Genomic DNA, 17,818 nt, shown 5'->3' with positions numbered 1-17,818 from the left:
ATGCTGAAAGTTAAAAAGGTGAACTGTCTTTGTGCAAAGCCATAGTGAACCCGGAAGAGGGAGGCTGAGAACCAAGACAAATACTCAAAAGAGGTCTGTGTCCGAAAGAGGGGGACCCAGGGGTGACAAATCCTCACCTCAAGTGCAAAAAGCAAGATGTATTGCAAGACAAGGGCAAGGGAAGTGTCCCCATTGTTGTTTGGGATCCAAGCCCGGCTGAAGGAGATCCAGGAGTGGAAAGTTATCAACCAACTTTCACTTAGACGGGAACTATCTTATGAACTTGTTGAATATGATAGTGTGAAGGGTCTGCACCCGGTGTCAGATGTCAGATTGCCCACGTAGTGTAGCCAATGAATTCTTCTTCCCAATGTACCCCTCTGGCTTTGTTTTGAAAAAAGAACCAGAGCGATTAATTGGAGAAAAGAATGGATGCCGTTGGAAATCCAGGGGTACCAATGGAGCAACACAGGTTGAGATGCCGAATGTCAAAGGAGGACTGGATGTGGGTAAACACAACAGCAGTTTGAGGCCGGACCTGCAAATGTTAGATATAACAACACAGCAGCAAGGTTTGAGTTTGCGTTGTATCAGAAGACCCAACAACCGAACAAAGCAAAAAGGCAGTCCCAGTAATCGTACCCCACAAGTTTGGTTAGCATAGCATACAAAACACACCTCCCTTCTCCCCCCCCGGACTTAATTGAAGAAGTTTGCAGCATACCGGTGGTTCTGTCCCAGGAGAGAGTGGGCAGCAAGCGTAGAGAAAGTTCCAAGCAATCCACAAATTAATGTAGTCCAACCTAACCCGAGGGCACGAGGACGCCTAATAACACCCTAACCCGATGGCACAAGGACGATAGTACACACAGGGAGTCTCTAGTCCGTGTACCAATCCTAAACTCCAAGAGGTCCAAGTTGTCGAGAGAAAACCAGAAGTTTCAGGGACAATCCGAAAAGCGGAGAACCGTATGCAAACAGGGTCTGGCCTGATGTAACGTGGTATCCAAGGAGCAAGCACGGGAAGTCCATTAACGGTCCGTGGTCAGAGAACGTGATGAGGCAGATCAAGACAAGGTGTTCAGGAAGAGCAATCCAAATAGCAGTCTGCGTGGAGGAGCCAAAGGTAATCAAAAACTGAGGGGAAAAAACAGGAATAACAAGGACAGGATCGGATAAACAAGATACAAAGAAATAACACTGAACAGAGTTCGTAACGCCACTAATCAGCGATCGGAAGCACCGATCTAGGTGAAGGAGACGCTAATAAGGAGGCAAGTCACATGACAATGTGGCGCGCTACTCGGCGTGGACCGTGGGCTGAGTAGAGCGGACGCCAGTGTTGCCTTGCCAGTTTCCAGGCACCAGGTTTCGCGCTTCTTAAAGGGACACGAGCCCGTGGTTTAGAAAGGAACGAGTGCCCATACATGACACCCGGAATAGGGGGACCCAGGGGTGAAGCCATCACCCAAAGTCTATGTGAAGCATAACCTTGTGTTTGTTTGTTGAGTACATCAGGCCTTGAAGGAAAGATACTTTTATTGAAAGGAGACGTGCTGAGACGGCTCAAGCGTGTGCTGTGCCAGCTGGAACGGAACTGTCAGCTCATGCTGGGAAGGCTCAAGTGTGTGCTGTGCTCCAAAGTCCCACCTTGTCCTGTCCTAAAAACGTGGGGAAGGGAGACCTCAAGGCAACAAAGTGGGAGCCACACATGAGCCTTGAGGTACTCCACAGGTGACTGGGGTGGGTGGTGCTTCTGCCTTAGGTGAGAAAACCATCATAGTTCTCTCTGAGAGGAACTATTATATCCATTGGGTGGCGTTGAGTGAGAATTGTGCGGCTGTGGTACGATGGTTGCATAGGATATAGTGGTCCATCAAATAAAAGGTGACCGAGAGGTCCAGCAGGGCAAGTTTCCCTTTATCCTTTAGGTTGTCCATTTGGACTTTTAAATCTAGGGGAGCCATTTCAGTCCCATATCTTGGGCGGAAACCGGATTGCCTGAGTCCCAGGATGCTGTTTTCTTCTAGGTATTTCTGAATTTGGAGGTATGTCACTCGGTCTAAAATATTTAACAAAAATGGGACGGTGGTAATAGGTCAGTAGTTTGTGGGGATGTTGAGGTCGAGAGAGTTTTTTTTAAATAATGGTGAAACCCAAGCATTTATTAAGTCCTTAGGGACACAGTTGTCGAATGAGGCGTTGATGAGGTTAGTGATGAATGGGGCAAGTTGGGGTGCGCAGCCCTTGATGACTGAAGATGTGCAAGGATCTCTTTGGCACCTAGAAGGTTTTAAACTGGAGATGATCTGTAGCACTTCCGAGTTAGTGACCTTGGTGAATTTGAATTGAAGCGTTTCAGGCTTATTAGTGGCTATGGGTTGGAGATTGACTGATGCTGTGGGCTGTGCTAGAATTTTTTGCTGATATTTTAGTCTGAAGTTGAGTGATTTTGCCTAGCAGGGCATTCTGAATGTCCAGACACAAGCTTGCGCTAGCTTGCGTTTTTGTTGCAGTTTTAGACTGGGGGCATGGGGGGTCTCTAACTCTCTGAGTATAGAGAATAGTTCCTTAGATTTCAAATGTGCTTTGGCTATTCTGTCATTGTAGAGTGCGCTTTTGGTTTGGAGAACTTGTGTTTTATATTCTTGTGCAGTTTTTAGAAAGGCTAATTTATTTAGTTCTGTCTGCGATTTCTTCCATAGTGCTTCAGCCTTTTTTCTTTTCTCAGGGCATTTAGTGTGGGGTTGAACCACCCTTTAAGGTGAGCGGGTTGTTTGGCTCTGCAAAGGGCCCGAGGGGCCAGTTGATCAATGGCAGCCTGCATGGTGTCATTGTATTTTTTGGTCATCATGGTCGGGTCAGGGTTGTCCTTGAGCTGGGTTGAGAGGAGGGGTTGCAGTAGGTTAACGGCTGTTATATTTCTCTTGTTTCTGGTAGGGGTGGCTGGTGCTAATTTAGGGGAGTAGGTCTTGTTGGTTGATGTCTCGATGGTGAAGGTAATACGAGGAGGGTCAGACCAGGAGCATGGAAAATTAGATGGGATAGTGGATTTGCAGTTGATGTCTGTGAGCCAATCAAGAGTATGGCCTATAGCATGTGTAGGATTGTGAATCCTGTGTGATAGCCTGAGGGCTGTCATTGTATTAGCTAGTGTTAGGGTGTATTTGTCTGAAGGGTCATGGAAGCCTAGTTTGAAGTCACCCTAAATATGATGGTTTGGGAATTAGGTTTGGAATTTGACGATAGGATTTGAAGAACGTCATTTTCGAATGCAAGTGCATGCCCTGGGGGGTCTGTATAGCAGATGGATGTTAAGGGTGGTGGTTGCTTGCACCGATATTTTTACCGAGAGGCGTTCAACCCGGAGGTGAATGGGGTGGAGGTGTGAGTTTCTCTCATGTTCAAGGAGGTTTTGGCGATGGGTCTGTCCTTTCTGCAAATAGAGTAGCTATCTTGAACGGCAATGGACCAGGCAGGGCCAGCAGCTGCGTGCAGCCAGGATTCGGTTGTGGCAAGGAAGTCATGTTTGTTAGCTTATGATGATGTCAGCAATGTCAAGTGACCTGGCATTGATAAGAGTGCCTAGAATGTTGTGTGTAGGCTTAGGCAGGTCGGTAAGTGAGTTGTTGAGATGGGGTGCTCTGAGGTGGTTCTCAAAGTGAGGAGAGAGTTCCTGCGCAGGATGTTAGGGGTGTTGGTGGTATTTTCTCTAAAGAGTTTGGTTCTGGATGATAAGTTTAAGTTTCTGAGCCGGGTTGGTTGGGGTTGTATGCTGTGGCTTGGAGTTTGTTAGGTATTGTCCAAAGGTTGTTGGCTTGGAGTTTGGTAGGTATTGTCGGGTGTGGATGTGTGGAGCAAGCTGATCTAAGGCCTTGTAGGGTCGAAGACCTGCTAAACATGTTAAGTATTGGCTTGGCCATGTTGTGCTGCATAGGATGGAAATACGAACACTGTTTTACCTCACGAACGAAAATGCAATAAGAATAAAACTGTTTACCTGACCTGTCTCAACCCCAGCGTTAGGCAAAGGCAGGCAATTAACCGGAATCACACACACCTGATGGCCCTTTCCTTTCCCCACAGGGATAAAAGGTGAAGCTAGAGAGCACAAGACGGGCAAGGCAGACCGCACAGCCTGAAGGCTAACTCAGGGTGGCAGTTCAAAAGGAGGAGAAAGACGGCGAATACGCAGAGGGTGACAAGGAGGACGTCATCTTGTTCTTTCTTCTCCAGGCCCTTGAAACCTCTGCAGATGGAAACCTAAGACTGCGAACAAAGGCCAGCGTGTGTTGTAGCAGATGTCTATGGCACGCGAGACCCTCCTCTGCTGATAAGCAAGCTGGGGTGAGACGCGCGTCTCAGTGGTACCAACCTTGACTCCACACCACAAGCGATTCATCACAGCCAGTGAGTCTAGGGGAGTGTCGATGAAACCAAGCTGTGTTGAGAAAAGTAGACAAAGGCTAATTTGAACTTTTAAAGATATGATTGAGAAACAAGGGGGAAACCAGCAACAGTGGAGGCCGGCATCACATGGGTGATCAAGCAGGAAACTCTGGGCGATTACCCCATGGTAGAAAGACTGCCATAACCAGAAGACCTTAGGAAGTGGCGAAGATAGGTCAAAGTGGTTGTGAAACCTCTGTACTGTCGAAAGTCTTTGACCGGCAGATGATTGAGAAAGTTAAGGGAAGTGAATCCCGCATGATGAGCATTAATACACAAACTGTGTTCCGTAAAGACCCAGTAAACAGTGTGTTGACAAAAGTAAACCCAGCAGAGGGATGTCCAGGAGAATTGTTTGAAAAGACATTGAGACAGCTGAAAGTTAAAAAGGTGAACTGTCTTTATGCAAAGCCATAGTGAACCCAGAAGAGGGAGGCTGAGAACTGAGCCAAATATTCAAAAGGTGTCCGCGCCTGGAAGAGGGGGACCCAGGGGTGACGAATCCTCACCTCCAGTGCAAAAAGCAAGAAGTATTGCAAGACAAGGGGAAGGGAAGTATCCCCCTTCTCATTTGGGATCCAAGCCCAGCCTGGGGAGACCCAGGGGTGGACAGTTATCACCCAAAGTTCACTAAGAAGGGAACCATCTTGTGAAATTGTTGAATACGATAGTGTGAAGGGTCTGCACCCGGAAGAGGGGGACCCAGGGGTGAAGCCGTCACCCAAAGTCTACGTGAAGCAGAACTTTGTGTTTGTTTGTTGAGTACATCAGACCTCAAAGGAAAGAAACTATTATTGAAAATAGACTTTACCATCGAAGGACCTGATAGCTGGAATGGAAGTGTCAGCTCCTGCTGAGAAAGCTCGAGCATGTGCTGTGCCAGCTGGAACGGAACTGTCAGCTCGTGCTAGGAAGTCTCAAGTGTGTGCTCTGCTCCAAAATCCCATCTTGTCCCGTGCTAAAAACGTGGGTAAGGGAGACCTCAAGGCAATCACATCCTGACTTATTAATTGAACACTATTTCCTTTATTTTGAGACCCTATCCCACACTCTTTCTGTAAGTAGTTGTAAGGAATTGGCAATAGTTTTTGTTTTTATTATAGGCCCTTTTATTTTGACACAACGCCACTAGTACTGCCTTATTATTCATTTGATGGTCGACGCTTGCTCCCATCTTAGATTTAGATTTAGCTAAGGCGTTTTTCCACCCTGCATTCATTGTTCAATAAACACCCTTGAACTGTGATCACTTGTGTCTGTCTTTACTGTTGCCACCATGAGTTCCTTACAGTTGTTATAAGCAAACTCAGCCGTATTCAGGTGTCTTGATGTTGGAGACTTAAACAGCATAGATATTGCTCTAGTGTCTGATTGATGCGTTCCATTTGCCTATTGGTTTCAGGATGATAAGAAGAAGAGAAAAGGGCGTCTATGGCTAAGAGCGCAATAAGTGCTCTCCAGAAGTGTGAGGTGAACTGCGATCCCCTATCTGAAATGATAACAGAGGGCAGACCGAACAAAAAAAAAAAAACATGTCGGAAATAAAGATCAGCAAGAACCCGAGCCGAGGGTAGACCAGAACAAGGGACAAAACAAGCTGTTTTCATGAAGCAGTTGACCACCACCCATATAGTATCGTGGTTCTTGATCTTGGGAAGGTCAGTTATGAAATCCATTGATTCCATGTGCCAGAATGTATGTGGAATGGGCATAGGTTATAACAACTCGAGGGGTTCTTTCCTTGGGCACAAATTGAGCAATTTGTAATATAGTCAATGGTTTCACGTCGCATTGTTGGCCACAAACACCAGCATTGTAGAAGAGCCAGAGTTCTGCTTTGACCAGGATGACCATTGATTAACGCACCATGGAACAATTCTAATGCCTGACGCTTGGTATTCAGAGTTGGTAGAAACAAGTGTCCTTGGATGAAGGGCAGCCCTTCATGGTAGTCCGCATTCCACTCTTGTAGATCGTTCTCATGCTGGGCCAACCACTGTTTGATGGAAGAGACTAGAGCAAGGGTTGGAGTACAGAGGCAAACAAAAAGTGTCTTTCCCAGAATTATTTCTGGGAACACAGGGAGTGTTTCGCCTCTATCATGGTGGGATAAGGAATCCACCTTTCTGTGTGTGTTTCCAGGCAGTGTTTGATGACAAAATCGAAGTCAGCAAAAAAACAGATGCCATCGTTCCTGACGGCTCTTTGCACGCTTCGAAGCAGCTAAGTTTGGGATGTTGCGATGGTTGGTATATACCACCACAGGCCACTTAGCCCCTAATAAATGATGACGCCAGGCTTGGAAAGCCTCTTTTACAGCGAAGTGTTCTTTATCTGTTACTGTATAATGCATTTCAGTGGCGATGAAATTACATGAATGGTATGCAACATGATGTAAAAGACAAGAGACCGGGCATGTTTGAGACAAAATTGCCACCAATGTGGTACGCTCACCTGATATCCACGGGGACACCACTCAGCCTGGGTTGGTTGAAGGTATCTTCTCCCCAGTTTTCCCAGGTGTTGTCTATGGAGGATGTTCAGCCTGAAAATACAGGAGGGCTGGGTTCAAGACCGGCCAACTGAGGTAAATATCCTCCCACCACCCCGTGGGACCTCAGCCCCTCTCGGCCCTCTACTCACCTTGTTGTGGGATTAGGTGTGCTCTCCGTCCTGCTTTCTTGGCAGGGGCGCGTTGTCTTCTGTGGGCGTGTGCGGCCAAGTTACTTCACTGGCGCGTGCCCGTTTCAATAGGTCTTATTGCAGCAGTTCTGTATAGCGTTGTTGTTCATGCATGCCTTTCTTGTTTAATAATGTCTTTTTCTCCCCTAGGTCTGAGTAGCTTCAGCGTGGCGAACTGGTTGAGTTGGGCCTCGCCGGTAAATGATGGCGCGTGATGTGCGCTACAATGCGGTAAGTAAGCGCAATGCGCAGCGCTGCCTTGTCTTGCCTTTGCTAACCTGTTTTCTTCCTTCCTTACAGGTCACGGTGCTTCTCCAGCGTGTGCGGAACTCTGGAGCGGTGCCGGCTGGGAGGCGACCAGCCAGGTTAGCTTCTTGTGCCTTCTCTAATATTGTCCTCTCCTTCCCTCTTTCAGGTCTTTCAGTCCGGAAGGTATGCGGGTCCAGAAGAAGCTGTTCACTGGAGCCAAGAGCGGATAACAGGATGGAGATTGCAGGTAAGATGCTGCTAACGATGTCCCTTTTTTCTTCTCTGCAGGTTCTTTTCCTCTGAGGCTCGTGGGTATCACAGGACACAGTGAGCGTCACGTTGCAGTCTGCAAAGTAACGTGAAGCGTGCTTTCTTGTTCGGGTGTGGTTTAAATAGCCCCAACACAGTAGTCCAGGTAAAGTAGTCCCTAGGCCACCACACCCAAAACACTATACCGCATAGCTCAGTTCCCAGGAACCAAGCTATGTTGGTGCCTCCGTGTTGGCTGCAGGCCCAAATGAAAAAAGTAGTCCCCTTTACACACGTTCTTCATAGTGTTTGAGCCTGGCGCCATAGACGCCAGGGCTGGCCCCAAGAGTGTCTTGGGAGTGGATGCCAGGCCTTCAAGGCCTTGATGGAGCCCCAAGCCCTGATCCTACCTGGCAAGTGGACTTACCAGTGGGGGCGTGGGGTAAGGTGTTAGGCAGAAACCTGTGCAGTTCCCTCTGGGACCAGTGCAAAAGATTTAGGAAGATTTAGGTGTTTGGCAGTAAACCCACTTGGTAGCAGTCTGTACCACATAGATTCACTTGGTAGCTGTGGCTGAGCAGTCAGACTTCCCTCAAGAAGAGATAGGCAGTATACAGAGTATTCACAATAGGTCAAGAGAACACAGTAGAACAAGTAAACACTGACCAGGGCTGGGTGTAAAAGAGATATAATTATTTATTTAAAACCACATCTAGAAAAACACACAGGCACTAATAGTAAGCAATTCAAAAACACGGTCACTAAAAGATATACACTCCCTTAAAAGAATATTAGACAAGTAAAGCCCCACTTATTTTCAGACAGCGGTGAGCGCTTAACTTAGATGGCACTCTAATAGTTCGTTTTAAAAAGGGGGAGAAGAGCAGAGAACAAGTTAAAACAGATCCCAACACTTTTATCAGAACATAACAAGAGAGGAAGGCAAAGTAAAACCGTGAAGTTAGAGTTCAAGAGGCCGGATCCACTTTCAGAGGATCCAAACAAAATGTGTCCAAGGTCACACGGTTGCAGTGCACAAAAGTCTTGTAAAGGTTCAAAAAGGAGTTGGACCAAAGAAAGGGACCAGTTAGAGGGCCAAGGCGGCCAGCCCAGTCCAGAAGGTTAAGGGGTTATTATTACCTTTTAGCAATCTTTAGAAAGGGAGGCCTGGCAGACACGGTACCTTAAAGTGGTGAGAACGCTCCAGCGGGGGCAGTTGTTCCTGGCAGCGGATGCAAGTTGGTGCTTCGTCCGGGGGAAGAGAGGATCTCGTCGTGGAGGAAGACAGCAGTCCGTTGCACTGCCAGGGAAGAAACCATCCGCAGAGTTTCTCAGGTACAAGGAGCGGTTCGGTGATTCGCGGTTCAGTGGTGAGTGGCTATCCGGCTGCCGGGGTGCTTGGCACGGGTAGTTCGACCACAAACCGGGCTGGGGTGCGATGAAAGAAAGGTAAACTGGTTGTGCCCACCAGTCAGGGGAAGAAGCCTCTCCAGCCGGGAGATCTTCTCTGTCATCGGGAAGTGGTGAGTCGGTTCTGCAGGGCTCCACCGGTGGTGTCGTCGTGGTAGGTCGGCTCAGCTTCTCCCTCGTCGGATTCTCAGGTCCTGTGGCGACTTCTGAAGTTCCAGTCCCCAAAGCCCTGCTTTTATGCAGAAAACCCCCATTCACTCAGCCTAGCTGTCACTCAAACATGCTAAGTGGTGAGCCGGCCGGCTCACCACTTGGGCCAATCACACAAGAGTGCGACCTGAGTTACCAAGGTAACTCGGTCCAGGGTGTCTAAACCCCTCCCACACCTCCTGTGGTACCCAGACAGAGTGGCACCACTTTTGGAGGCTTCTGTGGAGAAGCCTGCCAAAAAGGTGGGACAAAGGGCTCGATTTGGGTTGGAGTCACAGAAGAGAACACAAACGCCATTTTAGGATCGAGTCTTGGCAAAAAATACCAACCGGAGAATTAATATTAATTAAATAAACCGGCGGTATGTTCGAAGCTATGAGAATTAAATAATTAAAGTTGGTAGCCTCGAACAATGGGAAAATCCCATAGGAAAATATTTGCGGTCGAATATAAAAAGCAGTTTCCACTGCCACCAGCCAAAACTCGATCAGGGGGGACGGAGACATGCCCCCTCGACTAACAGACCCCGGGGCAATCGAATTGCCCCGACCAGTACACCCACAATATGATGGTTTGTACTGGTTTCTGTTAATAATTTGGCACTAGTAAAGCCAATGGTGACTTTACATGCCCTGGGAGACAGTAGTCAGTCCCAGGGTATGGAGTCTATGGTGGGGTGTCACTATGACACCCCTGTGTTACTGCACGGAGGGTGCTGTGTAACACACATAGAAAAAAACACATGAGACCCTATGGAGTAAAGGATCCCATAGCCCATAAAACACATTACCAGTCAAAGGAATACCATAAATCATGTCCAAGAGTGGGAGAAAAAGAGTCTCACTCTTGGCAGGAGGAAAAAAACAAACTCCAGAAATCCAGCAAAGCTGCTGGGGGACTCACTAGGTTAGGAAATTCAGCCTAAAGAGAGAATTCTCCCTAACATAAGGGTCGTGACAGCACTCTCCCCTAAGGCCCCTCCCATGGTGGTTCTTCTGCTCGGCCCAGGTTTAGTTGGAAAGTTCTGATTAAACTTCTTGATCAGACGTGATGCATGGATGTTCTTGCTGGGCTCCCAGGATCTATCTTGAGGTCCATACCCCTTCCAATGGACGAGATAGTATAACTTGGACCTGGTGTACTTAGAGTGCAGAATTTCCTTGACTTCGAATTCTGGTTCTCCATCAACAAGTATGGGTTTTGGTGGTGTCATAACCCGTGTACTGGGTTGCACCGGTTTCAAGAGTGAGACATGAAATACCGGGTGGATTTGCAGATTAGGTGGTAATTCCAGTTTGATGGCTGCTGGGTTGATAATTTCCTTGATGATATAGGGTCCCAAATATTGAGAACGAAAAGTCCGGGTTCCCTTGATGGGTACAAATCTAGCGGCTAACCAAACCTTGTCTCCTACTTGATAGTCAGGAGCTCTTCTTCGGTGTTGATCAGCAAAGTTCTTTTGCCTGTCCTTGGCGTGAGTGAGAAGTTCTTTCGCCTTTTTAAAAGCCTGAGAGATGGTTGTGTGAAGAGTCTTCACTGCTGGCATTTCCAAGCTGTCTGCAAGGCCTAGTTCGGAAGTACGTGGGTGTCTTCCATAAAGGGTGTAGAAAGGCGTTTGTCCGGTGCTAGTGTGCAAGGAATTGTTATAAGCAGAGCAGATTCTGCTATCCATAGTAAGTCTTTCCAATTCTTTTCTTTGTGGTGCAGCATGCACCATAAGTATCGCTCGAGAGTTTGATTGGTCCTCTCTGTTTGGCCGTCCGTTTGGGGATGGTGACTGGTGGATAGTCGGACGTCGATTTGCGCTATTGCACAAAATTTCCTCCAGAAGTTGGACACAAACTGGCTGCCTCGATCAGAGACCAGAACTGATGGAAAGCCATGTAGTTTAACAATGCCTTCCAGGAACTCTTTCACTAACCTGGATGCATCTGGGAGACCCTTGAGAGGAATGAAGTGTGCCATCTTCGAGAACAAGTCAACAACTACTAGGATGGTGTTGAACCCTTGACTGGGAGGCAGGTCGGTGATATAGTCAAGGGAAAGGGTGTGCCATGGAGCAGGAGGAATGTCCAATGGTTGTAGGCGACCAGCTGGTTTCTGTTTTTTACGATTAATTTTGTGCACATATACCGCAGGACTGAATATACTGGATGATGTCCTTACGTCAGGTAGGCCACCAAAAGTTCCGGTTCACCTTGGCTAGGGTTTTGGCAATTCCAGGGTGACCTTCAATCAGTGAATCATGATAACCTGAAATAATTAGTTGTTGTAGTTCCTTCTTGGGTACGTATAGACGGTCCCCAAAGAAGGGCAATTGGTCTTTGATGGAGTATTGTTCTCCCTGAGTATGCCATGCAAGTAAGGTGTCGGGATTCATTGCTCATTGAATTTCGTTTCAGAGTTCTGTTTGCGTCAAGGCTGCCGTGAAACCCAAGAGTTTGTCTTCAGGAATAATGGGTACTGGATCTGGAGTTCTGTACACCATTTCATCAATGTCCATACGGGATAAGGCATCAGCTTTCCTATTCCGGACTCCTGGTCGAAACGTGATTACATAGTCGTATTCGGCGAAGAAAAGGGCCCACCGTAGTTGGCGCAAGGACTGGGCCTTTGTTGTTTTTAGATATTGCAGATTTCGGTGGTCCTTGATTACTGTAATAGTGTGTCTGGCCCTCAGGAGGTAGTGTCGCCAGGCCTTAAAAGCGGATTTAATGGCCAGGAGTTCTTTGTCGGTGATGGCATAATTGATCTCAGGAGGTGAGAACTTTTTCGACCAGAAAGCCACAGTGTGTAGCTGGCCAGTTTCAGAGTCCCTCTGTGAAAGGACAGCCCCCATTGCCATACTGGAAGCATCAGTTTCTACGACATAAGGGAGGTCTGGATGAGGGTGTTGCAGGATTGGAGCGGAAGTGAACCTTTGTTTGAGTTCTTGAAAAGCTTTTTCCGCTTCTTCAGTCCAAACAAACTTTTTATTGTTTTTTCGTAATAGTACTGTGATTGGGTGTACAATCTGAGAGAAGTCTGGAATGAACCAGCGTAGAAGTTTGCAAAGCCCAGCATGCTTTGAACCCCTTTGAGAGACGTTGGTGATGGCCATTTCAGAATGGCGTCTACCTTGTGCATGTGCATTCTGATGCCTTCTGGAGTGAGGATAATACCAAGGAATTCTACTTCGGTAACGTGAAAGAAGCATTTCTCAAGCTTTGCGTATAAGCGATGTTGAATGAGCTTGGCGAGAACAGAACGAATGTGCTTGACATGGTCTTGCTTCTAGGCCGAGTACACTAAGATGTCATCTATGTAAACCAAGGTGCAAACATCAATTAATTCTCTCAAGACATCATTCATGAAATATTGGAATGCCGCGGGAGCATTGCATAGCCCAAAGGGCATGACTTAGTATTTGTACAAGCCGTATTTGGTGGTGGGCAGTCATAATTTCGACACCAATAATGTCGACAGTCAAAATGTCGAAAAATTAATGTCGAAAATAATAATGTCGACGTACAAAAATGTCGACATTATTTTTTTTCGACATTAATTTTTCGAAATTACTAAAATAACATACATTCAATAATAAGTAAAGCACTCATCTCTCATCTCAGGTAAGTTAGTTTCATTTTTTATTAACACAGTATAATATCCAAATAGTAAATAGTTCACTATAGCCTATTTCTAAAATAAACAAAGTTATAAATATAATTATTGTTTTTAAATAAAACTTTTAGATGCATGTTTCTACGTAAATAAATAAATAAATAACTTTAACTTAAGTTTACATCTCAGTTGAACATGTAATATACTAAATGACCATTTGATGGTGCTAGTGTGCTAAAAATGCATGTCTATTAATAGTAACATATCTTTGTTTTGGTTTCTTACGCACGGTACGTATTTCCACGTAACCGTAAGCGCCATTTTTAAAGCTCAAGCTCACTCTCGATAAGCTTCTCCTGCGGTCGCGTCTTCGTTAGTTCGGTCCTCGGTATTTTCGGATTTTTTCTTGTTTTCATTATTTTTTCTTGCATTTTTCATCGGATGGACTGGGTCTACTTGGATGCCTCGGACTGTGTCTTCTTGGATGCTTCCATTTTTTTTGGATTATTGTTTTTTTCGAGCGGTGGATTTCGCCTACGGATTATTATGTTTTTTTCCTGGATCATGGTGTTTTCTTGGAACAGACATTCGAGCGGTGGATTTCGCCTACGGATTATTATGTTTTTTTCCTGGATCATGGTGTTTTCTTGGAACAGACATTCGAGCGGTGGATTTCGCCTACAGATTATTATGTTTTTTTCCTGGATCATGGTGTTTTCTTGGAACAGACATTTGGATTGCAATTTATCATTTGGATTTACGGATTATTTCCTTGGACTTCGGATATTTTTTTTTTCTACTGGTGTGGATTTTCGCCTGGTATCAGCACTTTTTTGTGTTCACTGGAATTTCGTTTTACACCAGGATTTATGGGATTTTCTTGGAGTTTTCACCTTTTTCACCGAGGAATCTTGATGACCATTAACTGTAAGTGTTTTTCAACATTTTAAGTTAAATGCCAGTGAATCTAAGTAACTTTCCTTGTTCTCCATGCTGAATTCGTGTACTACTTGCATTAATTTATTGTCATAATCTCTGTACTTTTTTCGTTTCGGCGCTTGGTTTGCCAATGATATTGTTTGTGAAATACGTAATTCCTGGTGCTGTTCCTCTAATTTTAAGTCCTTTAAAAAATGCCATAAATTTGGATGCTGTGTGTTGAAATTTTTATTTATGCGGCTATGCCAGCCTTCTAATGCGTTATTCGTTCTTGGTGTGTTTTCCATGGTAGCCTGGTAGCAGTTCCACAATTCTATTGGGTATTTTGGTCTGCGTCTGTTTCCACTTCTCGTTAATTGGCCTATCCAGGTGTTCTCAAAGTAGTCCAGTAAATTTGTACACTCATCCTCATGATTTTTATAGTATTGACTTTCTATTAAATGTTCGTAAAAAGTAATGACATGATTTTCTGGTACAAAAGCTAAAGCAAAAAGTTTCTTAATGTTAAATTGAAAGCAACTGTCCTCTGTATATTTTGATCGCAAACCTATTTTTTGTATCTTTCTCCAAACACTCTGTGTAAAATGAAAAAAACATCCTTTAACTTTAGTTTCTCTGTACATAGTAGAAAATCCCTTGATCTGAGCTGTTTCGTAATCCATGATTATTGTCTCTGGTTTCGATTCTGGTGCTGTTTCCTTAATTTTATTGTATATGATTTTGTATGTTTCCTCTGTTTTTTTTGGCATCAAAAAGTATACTAGCGGTATTATTTTGTCATTTATTGTCCCATGTACTGTGTAAAACTGAAAAAACGGGTGAGGGCATACTTTAAAAGTTGCGTCACTCTGCCATTGTTTGCTTCGACTCAGATGCTCAAAGTTATTTGCGGTAGCGAACACTAAGATTTTGTCAGTGTTCATTTCAATTGTGCCACAGTAAAAATTCTCTCCTCTTGCAGTAACCCTAAAAATGTCCGGAATTGTTATATTTTCAAAGGATATTGGTGGTGGTGGCAGGTTTTCATTCGCATGTTTTGTTCGGTTAATAGTGCGCTGCATTAATTTTTCAGCCGGCAACTGAGCTGTTATATGTGTCGGTAACTGGCCACAAACTTCTCTGAGCACAGATCCGCTAGCTTCCCCCTGATGTTCAATTGCTTTTCTTTTTAGTTCCGTCAAGGTTTTCTTGATGATTATATTAGTCTGATCAGGCATATGATTGTGTTCTTGATTACCTTGTACGTCTGTTCCGATTGTTATTGCGCGTGCTGTACATTTATTTTTTGTATATTCCGCGCAGCGCCAGTAAATCCGTTCTTTTCTCTGAAGTTCCTTATAGAACATGTAACCATTCCAAATTAACTGCTTTCCTCCTTTTTGACTGCTTATGAATTCCACTTTGTTTTCCATTTTATCACCTGAAACGATACATAAAATTATTTTTTGTGTTATTTTATACTATGTGTTGTATAGTACATTTTATTTTATTATAATGTTCGTGTGTCTTACCTGTTCTCCTGTTCTGAGTATGAATGAATTTTAATCTATTGCCTGAAGTACGCTCTCACGAGATGCTCTGTCAGGTAATGACGGTTTTCCACAGCCGTTACTGGTTTCCTGCTACCAAAACAAGGTGCTTTACTCAGGAATGTCATCTATTGTGTTAACTAATTCGTAACCTACTTTTCTCTAGTGTGTTAGACAAGTGGGTGTTTACAGGCGAGGGGGAGGGGAGGGGGTGCTGAGATGGTTCGTGATGTAGGGTGAGGTTGGGGGGTTGGGGGGGGAAACCCCCCCCAATAATAAACGCTAGTTTTGTTATGTTTATTTAGTTCGTGTTATTGCCTACGTTAATTGATCATTTTTTGTCGACATTTTTTTTTCGGAAAATTGACTTTCTCCATTATATGTATGGGATGTCGACATTATTGTATTCGACATTTTTTTTTCGACATTTTTGTTTGTCGACATTTTTTTTCGACATTATGACTATAAACCGTATTTGGTACGGAAAGCGGATTTCCATTCATCTCTGCTTCTAACTCGGACCAGGTGGTACGCTCCTCGAAGGTCCAATTTGGTATAAATCTGGGCATCTTTGACTTTCTTGTGCCTTCTCTAATATTGTCCTCTCCTTCCCTCTTTCAGGTCTTTCGGTCCGGAAGGTATGCAGGTCCAGAAGAAGCTGTTCACTGGAGCTCAGAGCGGATAACAGGATGGAGATTGCTGGTAAGATGCTGCTAACAATGTCCTTTTTGTCTCCTCTGCAGGTTCTTTTTCTCCGAGGCTTGTGGGTATCACAGGACATGGTGAGCGTCACGTTGCAGTCTGCAAAGTAACGCAAAGTGTGCTTTCTTGTTTGGGTGTGGTTTAAATAGCCTCAACAAAGTAGTCCAGGTAAAGTAGTCCCTAGGACAACACTATACCGCGTAGCGTAGTTCCTAGGAACCAAGCTAGGTGGGTGCCTCCATGTTGGCTGCAGGCCCAAATGAAAAAAGTAGTCCCCCTTTACACACGTTCTTCAAAGTGTATGAGCCTGGCGACATAGGCGCCAGGACTGGCCCCAAGAGTGTCTTAGGAGTGGATACCAGGCCTTCAAGGCCTTGATGGAGCCCCAAGCCCTGATCCTACCTGGCAAGTGGACTTGCCAGTGGGGGTCTGGGGTAAGGGTTGTTACACAATGCAAAGAAGAGGCATCTGCTTCCACAATAAACGGGGCATCAGGATTAGGATGCTGAAGGATCGGTGGTAAAGGCTGCTTTTAGGGTATCAAGGCTTCTTGTTGAGTAGAAGACCAGACATAAGGAACTGACTGGCTGGTGAGTATAGTTAGAAGAGTTGCAATGGCAGGGAATCCTGAAATAAAGCACCTATAAAAATTGGCAAAATCTAAAAAGGTCTGTAAAGATTTTACTGTTGTGGGCACTGGCCATTCCAGTATGGCTTTTGCCTTGGCGGTGCTCATAGATAAGCCCTTTGCCGTAATATGGAATCCTGGAAAATCTATTTCTCGTAAATGAAAGGCACATTTCTCTGCTTTAGCGTAGAGGGCGTTATGCCGCAATCTCATGAGAACTTCAGAGATTTGTGAGACATGTATTTGATATGAAGGGGAGAAATTTAGAATCCCATCTAGATAGACGATGACATAGGAATCAACGGTGTTGTGGAAAATGTCATTCAGAAACCGTTGAAAATCGGCAGGAGCGTTACATAAACCGAAAGGCATTACAGTGTATTCGGAAAAAAAGGCCATACCGAGTACAGAATGTTGTTTTCCACTGATCACAGCTTCTCATACGGATCAGATTATAGGCGCCCCTAATATCCAACTTGGTGAATATAGTTGTGTGTCACAATTGGTCTAATAAGGCTGAGATTAAAGGTATTGTGCATCTGTTCTTTATCGCGATCTGGTTAGGGTGCACGTAGTTTATACATGCCCATAAGCCTCCTTTGCGTTTGGCACACAAAAGATCAGGCTGGCAGCTGGTGACTGAGAGGGCCGAATATGTCCATTACGAAGGGCAGAATCAATGTATTCTTTTAGTGCAGTATCTTCTGTGGGAGTCAATGAATATATCCGGCCACAGGGTGCTTCCGTGCCATGGAGGAGGTTGATGGGGCAATCATATGGGCTACGTGGTGGAAGGCCCTCTGCCCTGCCCTTGTTGAATACATCCAGAAAGGAACTATATTCTTCTGGAATTCCTCATGTGATTGCTCCCACTAGATGGTTTGCAGTGGCTAATCCATGACATGGAGATCATGTATGGATGGGACCTGACAGTGTTCCTGACAAAAGGATGAATGGAAGCCTATGGTACCTTGTACCTAAACAATCAGGGGGTTGTGTTGTTTCAACCAGGGTATACCCAGAGTAACACCGAACTGGGGAGCGGCTATCCAATCAAAAAAAGAGTGATTCTGTGTGACTATTTTGCAACATGAGAGTAAGGGGAATAATGTGGTCCTTTATGGGACCGGAAACAAGGTTAGACCCGTCCACTGGTTGGACAGGTTCAGGT

The sequence above is a fragment of the Ambystoma mexicanum genome, chromosome 3q (genome assembly GCF_040938575.1).
Source record: "Ambystoma mexicanum isolate Mex_15411 chromosome 3q, UKY_AmexF1_1, whole genome shotgun sequence".
NCBI lineage: Eukaryota > Metazoa > Chordata > Amphibia > Caudata > Ambystomatidae > Ambystoma > Ambystoma mexicanum.
This window is presented reverse-complemented; position numbering follows the sequence as displayed.